We start from the raw sequence: 7463 nt of genomic DNA on the forward strand, positions 1-7463 counted from the left end.
TCGAGGTTCAGTGGTATGGAACTTTTGGTTAACTCATCATGTAAAAAATGTCGGTAGTATTGACCTCAAGAAACTTTGCAGACAACGCAGAAGAAATGATCACTTCAGGAGCTTTATCTTCTCTGGTTTATCGGGTTTAATGGTTAGGAACCGATTACATTGTGACTGATCACACGTATTTTTAAGTACAGAAGTAAAACTTTTAAATTTCAATGTTTCATCGTCAGTTCCCGCGACTTGCTCCCGTCTGACCTGGTAGCTCAGTCGGTAGAGCAGCGGGGATCTAACCCGAAGGTCGTGGGTTCAATTCCCACCCTGGTCACACATGGTTCATATGGGGTAGATATTAGCACTTCACATTACACTCGAATCACTTAAGACTGTTTCACTGTATTAGTTTCTCTATTAGGTAGTTCACATTTTAAGAATTGTAATCTATTAGCATATTTTTAAAAATGTGTTTTAGTTATAATTAATAGTTTTTTAATTGGACTGGTAAGTACACAACCCCACACACTTTTTAAGCTATAATTCTTATCGGGTAATAATAAAGATTCTATCTATTCTAGGATAAACATCAACTGGCAGTTCAACCTAAGCAGGGCTGAATGGTGGGATGGACAGTTTCAGCGGATGGTAGGTCTTGTTAAAAACCCCTTCAACAGGACTGTTGAAAATGGGACTCTCACCGGAGGGAACTGCAGGATTGCACTACTGGATGTACAATGTGCAAGTTGTGCTGAACTGGCCCCTCACTTAGAAGATGTCATACAGCTGGCTCTGCTGAACCCAGCTTGGACGCCCCAACATACTGCCTAAAGCTGAAGACGACATTCCCATCAAAGGGACAGAAATGAACAGGAGGGGGGTCTAATTTGAGACTGCGTGACCGTAACATAACTCCAAATAATGACTGATATCCTCAACTAGTCTTTCACAAGCAAATATAATTTAAAATCAGACTTTCATAGCTTTCAATTAGTAACTTGATTGACAATTCGGTTGAGTAATCAATGACTTTTGTATTAGAAGTTTCAAAAATATTTTCCATGCAAGAGCAAGTTTGTAGGTGCAGCTGAAGAAAGAAGTACCACTAATGAGCATGAAAAATATGATTCAACATTGCACACTAACCATTCTCCATTTTCCTTCAACCCTTTTTAGTCTTTTCTCCTTTACAATCCACACAAAACAAACATAAGCCAGGAGAGACTAGAAACCACCACCAATGATCTCAAAATGGCTGCTAGTGTTTGAGAAAAAATAATCAGAAAGTGGTTGCTTTGTTTACAGATTTCTGTTAAATATTCAGATGTGGTTCATCATTGAAATACTATACTTTCAAGTTATTCACTCCCTGTCTGTGTCAGCTGATTGCACTGGTGGTGAACCGGATAATGTATTGGAGGTGTGTTGTTGGGGATGAATTTTTGTTATTATCACTAGTAAAAGTAGCCATTGCTATACATTTGTACCTGTTACCGTGGTGCTGTAGATCAAAATTAAGAGCAAGAGTGCCAAGGGCCCATGGGTTTGCATTTGAGCAAATCACTTGCACCTTAGTAATTAATTTTGAAATAGTTCAGGTAGGTCAATGACAGTGCTTCCCCCATGTATGGTGACAGGATAAATCAACATAAAAACCAAGCAGTTTTCTACAAATGTATTTTGTCTGACATTCTTTGCCAAGGCAATGGCATTCAAGTGAATGTGACCTGCACTTGGGTAAATGCATGTAATATTTTATTGTTTTCACACACAGAGTGGTCTTATTTCAACTGAAACACAAACTCTAACTATATGTGTACAACAAAAGAAGAAAACTCCAGGGAATTATCCAGTAATGAGGACTCCTGACTTGGTCATCTGGCACCATGAAATATTCTCCTGGTGAGGCAGAATGTCATGTTGCAGTTACGCCTACAGGGTGCAGGAAACTTAATCGATCTGCACCTCCTCCCAAGCGGCCATTAACAAGCCATTTAAGGCAAGTTTGCAAATCCAGTAGCAAGCCTGGGTGGTAAACGGTTCGTTTACCTACATTATATTGGATGATGAGAAGCAAGTTCCAAGAAAGGAGTTGGTCCAACCATGATTCAAGAAAGCCTGAGGAAATACTAGCACACTTGGTACCCCAAATTCTTCAAGTCCTGTGGTACATGTACATCAAACACTCTCACTAGCACTGAGGACAAATCAGTTAAAAAAGGAGGGGAAACAGGGACAAATGAAAAGTTAAGAGACTGAGATCAAGACCAAAAGTAAAGTGAAGACAAATAAAGCGTAAAATAAAAAACCCATTTTTTTCAGCGACACCTCTGTTCTTTTCAAAACCACCATATCTGAAAACAACCAATGACCTTAATTTTCTCTTGTTTGTATTTGGTTTTTTACGGATTAATTATGACATAAACTTGTGACTTGTTGCCAGAAAATATTTGAATGTGGTGTGCATCTCATAACCAAAGTCTAAACCAATATTCTGATAGCATGGCACTGTTTTACTCTACCAGATTTATTAAAACAGGAAGACATTTTTCTATGCATTTTAGACATTTTCCATGCAAGTTTCATTCATGACCATCATAATTTCATAATGAACAAGTTTCGTCTTCTACCAAAAGAATGTACATGCATGTGAACAATTAGTTATTGCCCCATACAACAACAATTGTGCCATGCAACCACAACAACAACAACAACAAGAACACAAATAATAATAATAATATAATTCCTTATATAACATATTCCAAAATTCATTTCCATTAGAAAAGAGACCATTATGAAGCGCTATAGAGATGTTTTCAAGCACAGTTTTTTTTAAAGAAAACAAAACAAATGTCCTAAAATTATGATGATATTCTCATTTTGTAATAAGAAAAATCATGTCATAATCGTATACTGACTAAAAAATATTGGAAAATACATGTAAAGATAATGTCCTTAAAGAAAAAACCACTCTTATTAAAAAATCTATATGCAGATATTTCAGTCATTAAAACAAACACAAATAACTATTATAATAATAATAATGATAAGTATTATTGCTGTTGTTGTATTGTACGGTAGTGTAGTGTTCAATTGGTTAATATTCATCTTTTGAAGTTTCTGTCCAATTCTACTTTTACTCATAGGCATAATTATTATGGTGAGTCTAAACACAATAATACATTAATGAGAAGAGAAGTTTCAAAGAATGGAAAGCAATACTGTACATTTGAGCAAGTTATTCAGAGTTAAAATTAGGACAAGAGGTTGTTTGGGAAATGGCATGCCATCCAAGACATGGCATGTGAACTTCACAAGCAGGTAAATAGAATGTAAAATAGCGTTAATTCAGTTGCTCCTGCTGGTACATTGCCCTGCCTTTTCAGGAATGAAGTGAACTGGAGATAGCCTGGAGAATAAACATCTGCGCACTTAATTCTGATTATGCAACAAAAAAACTAACAGTGTAAAACACAATTTGGTTGATGTAAATAGTGTTTTGTGATGAGTCATGAGATTCTGTCACACTCCATGTAGTTGAACATTGAAATGTAACCTTAAAAACTGACCTGTTGCTAACCATAAACTTCTGGCAAAACTTATCTACTTGTTGTCATCATTTTAGGTTCTGTAGACTCCAAGAAGAAATTTATTTTATGTAGCCATGGTAAGAAATAAGGGAAATCACAAAGAGATGTTCTGCAAAGAGACTTGAGCCTGTAAAATTGCCAGTTTACAAAGAGAAAAATGAGAGAGGGAGCTGTAGAGGGCTTCTAACAGATTTCCCTGATAAGGACCTCTTCACCTATGAATAACATGTCTACAATCAATACCCATGATCATTATTTTACATCACAGCTACCTTGCTGTAGTAACAGCATCCACCATTTAAAACAAAGACATATTTTGAATCAAATGCACCGGTATATATTAAGCATTCAGATTCATGGACCAATATAAAGGTAACATATTTGCAATGGTTTTCTAGAACTTGAGCGGTCAGCTGTCAGCCATTAGCTGTCAGCGATAACGACAGACATGTTTTTTTTTTTTGCTCCTGCTTAGCTCAGTAATTTTTGAATATATTAAGTTAATTAAGCTTTTATAGTATTGCTTCTACTCATTAATTATGCCTGATAAGTGAAAGATTTGTAACCCTCAATCTCCAAATACTTGGTGATTTGCCAGAGGCTATCTCTTTGGGTGTACTTCGTGAACTTTTCAAAACCCAAGAGTGAATTCTTCTATCCTTTATGGAATCAGTTGTTACAAATCTAACCTTGCGTATCAATGGTCTAGTCAAGGATGTTGCAGGGTTGAAAGCCAGATTAGAGTTTAGTCAAAAAGATGTTTCTGACCATAAAGAACATCTCAAGTTGATTGATACTCAAGGAAGAATCTTCATTTTAAAGGTGTGGTAGAAGATTGTGGGGAAACCTGACCAGATACAGAAGAGAAAGTGAAGAAGGTTCTTGTTGACAAGTTGAATTTCGAATCTATGCCAGGCATTCAACGAGCTCATCGTACAGGACGATCAACAAAAAGGGATGGTACTCCTAAACCAAGAACTATCGTTTGTAAATTTGCTGGTTATAAAGACACTTGAGTTGATTCTCTATGCAGTACCATGAGTAAAGCCTGACGGATAATATATTTGCTACATAATACTTTTACCGTGAATCATATTAGTGGCAATTTAGTTTCAAAAATATCTGATCATCTTTGTCAATTTTTAATTGTTGATGATCTCAAAAAACCTTACTGACCAACTTTGCATTGTTGTTGTTATCCGGGAATTTGGAGCGTCTACTTTGATATATGGGCAAGTATCATTGAGTTATTCTTGCACTCGAGAGAAAAAAGAAAACCATCTTGTCAGGGAAATAAAAAACACTTCGAAGATCCTCAATCAGAAAAACAGCAGAACACCTTCATGTCCAGCACTTTTCTATGAAGTGTGGAGCTACATGTATGTCTGCCGTGAATTCAAGAGAGAAATACAGTTTCTGCGCGTGGTACTTAGTTCTTTGAACTTTCAACTGGACCTTAATTCATAAGCAAGCAACCCATATTTATCTTATACCCAAGCAGTTCCCAATGAAACAACATGGCGAGACAGTTTAATTTGCTGCCAGCGCATTACTTGGTAAATAAGCTTAATACAAGCGGTTAGCAATAAGCGAGTACAAAGCAAACTAAAGCCATTTTCAGTGTGGAGCACGCAATACACATTTTGTAACGTTACGTGAAATGCTCTTACTTTACGTTCCTAGAATTTCTCCTTTTTCAAGTTTACCTAGTCTTCAAACAGCTCATGGTTGAATCCAACAACAATTTGTTCTTCCTGTAAATAAACACAAGCTGACCTCCTGACACACAAGCTTGCAATTTCAGTACTCTTTACTGCCATTCCAAGAGCAGATGGTTCAACAACGATTCCGTTTCCACTCGATAACATGTTGCAGAGAGCAAGTCATACATAAATAATATTAGAAACTCAAATTCTAATAAACATAGCTTATTTTCCAATGAAAAACAGAATTATATGGCCCATTTGATGTCTGATGGAAACAGATTACTTTACACAGTCATATAATTCAGAGTTTCAGGTCCTGAAAAGGGCAACTGAAGTAACGTGGACACACAATGTAAAGTGGGTGAGTTAGGTTATTTAAAGTTAACTTCAAGACCTTAAACTGTTATAAATATGATTGCTCCAAATTTCACAAAGAGGAATTTATCAATGATTTCCTGCTCCTTGATTGGACAGACATTTCTGCTTTAGATTTGGATGTTAACCAAAATTCAATATTTTCTATAACCGAATCTCCCAACTTGTCAATACTCATGTTCCTCGAAAGAAGCTCTCAAAGGCCAAAATAAAGCCTTCCACTAAACCATGACATTATAAAACTTGAAATTCTTGTCTTTACCTATGAGTGGTTTGATCAAATGACTCCCTCTTACTTTAATAATTATTGCCAACGAGTCAGGCTTTCTGAAGACAGAAGGCCTGGCGAGGCGGCAGCTTATAGAGCCGCGAGAAGATTTTTAGGCGGACGAAATCTCAGAAGCGCTTCAAATTTGAGTGTAATGTAGACCAAAAGCTGTAATGTAGACCAAAGCGATGAAATGTTGACCGTAGCGATAACCAATGAGAGTGCCGCACGAGTACGCCGCGTGATGTTTGCAGCCGCCAGGCGCCAGATCACGCAAGCTTGGCTCGTTGGCACTTTAGCGACAGCTATAACTAGTTTTAATTTAATATCTTCGTTTCATTCTTACCCTCCTTGCTAGTCTCTAAACCTAAATTTGTTTATAAACCACGCTAATACACCCCAATATGGCATTCGGTCTCTTCAGTTTACTGGCACTGGTCTCTGGAATGCACTGCCTATAACTACTAAACAAAATAATTACATCCTTGTATAGTTTTTGTCAAAACATTAAGAGTAAATGATTGATGGCTACATAAGTTTCCTCCTTGATTGTTTTGATTCATTGATTTTTTTCCTTTTTCTCTAATATTTATTCTATGAAGCAATACTTTTAACCTAATTAATTTTTTTTTTTAATATTTCATTTCCTTTATCATTCATGTTTTCAATTTGGGGCACCTACTTGATTAGTCTCTACTATTTTAGGTGTCCCAAACTTGTGTCTTTGTAATTATTATTTGTTATTCATTGCTTTTCTTGTTTTTTTCTTCTTGTAAATTAATATATTATTATTATTTAGCGTGAGTTTACAATTTAAAAAAAATTAAAAAATCGAAATTGGGAAAAAAATACAAAATCTCAATACCATCACAGCTACCCAAAATCTTAAGGTGTAATTGAAAACCACTCAACTTTTTTGGATGCAAAAGCTCAGAACAATCATTGAAAGACTCCACAATTTTACTCGTCAGTTACACTTGAGCGATCTTGTGTTTAAGTCATCTCCCCTGACCAAGGCTTCACCAATCTGCCACATCACCACCACCATCACATCACCAATCTGCCACACCAAGTTTAAAAAGAATTAAGAATTAAGAATTAAGTTTGATGCAAGCACCGCAGAAGCACAAAGTTTTGAATACTTCAGTTCAGCAGGACAGCTTGGCTGTGCTGAGCACACAGCAGCAGCTAGACTTGGTTTCAAAGAAAATGCTACCGTTGTGCCAAACTTTACATTATTAATTTAATGTATCTGGACTATCTGCAATGTGGTATAATTTGTTTCCAATTTGGCAAGACTGAATTAGGTTTGACTTTTGAACATGCTCCCATGCACCACTGCTTTCCTTGCTTCACATAAACTGCAAGAAAAGCTTGGCAAGAAATGCTTGGAATAAAAGGAAGTTCCAGGGGGAAATTCCTCAATGTACAAAACTGAGGCCATGGCTGTTTATGGTCATGACACTATTAAATTTTCAGAGGCCATTAGGAAAAAACTCAAGATAGTCACATTCAGACACTGTTAACACCCTCACC

At 36.4% G+C, this 7463-nt stretch overlaps 1 non-coding gene across 1 annotated transcript; it reads left to right on the forward strand.

The window, feature by feature from the left end:
• Positions 1 to 249: 249 nt before the first annotated feature.
• Trnar-ucu (transfer RNA arginine (anticodon UCU)) lies at positions 250 to 322 on the forward strand. The gene has a single exon. It is a non-coding gene; the product is annotated as a tRNA-Arg (tRNA).
• The last annotated feature ends 7141 nt before the right edge of the window (positions 323 to 7463 follow it).

This window comes from Montipora foliosa, chromosome 1 (assembly GCF_036669935.1).
Source record: "Montipora foliosa isolate CH-2021 chromosome 1, ASM3666993v2, whole genome shotgun sequence".
Classification (NCBI taxonomy): Eukaryota; Metazoa; Cnidaria; class Anthozoa; order Scleractinia; family Acroporidae; genus Montipora; species Montipora foliosa.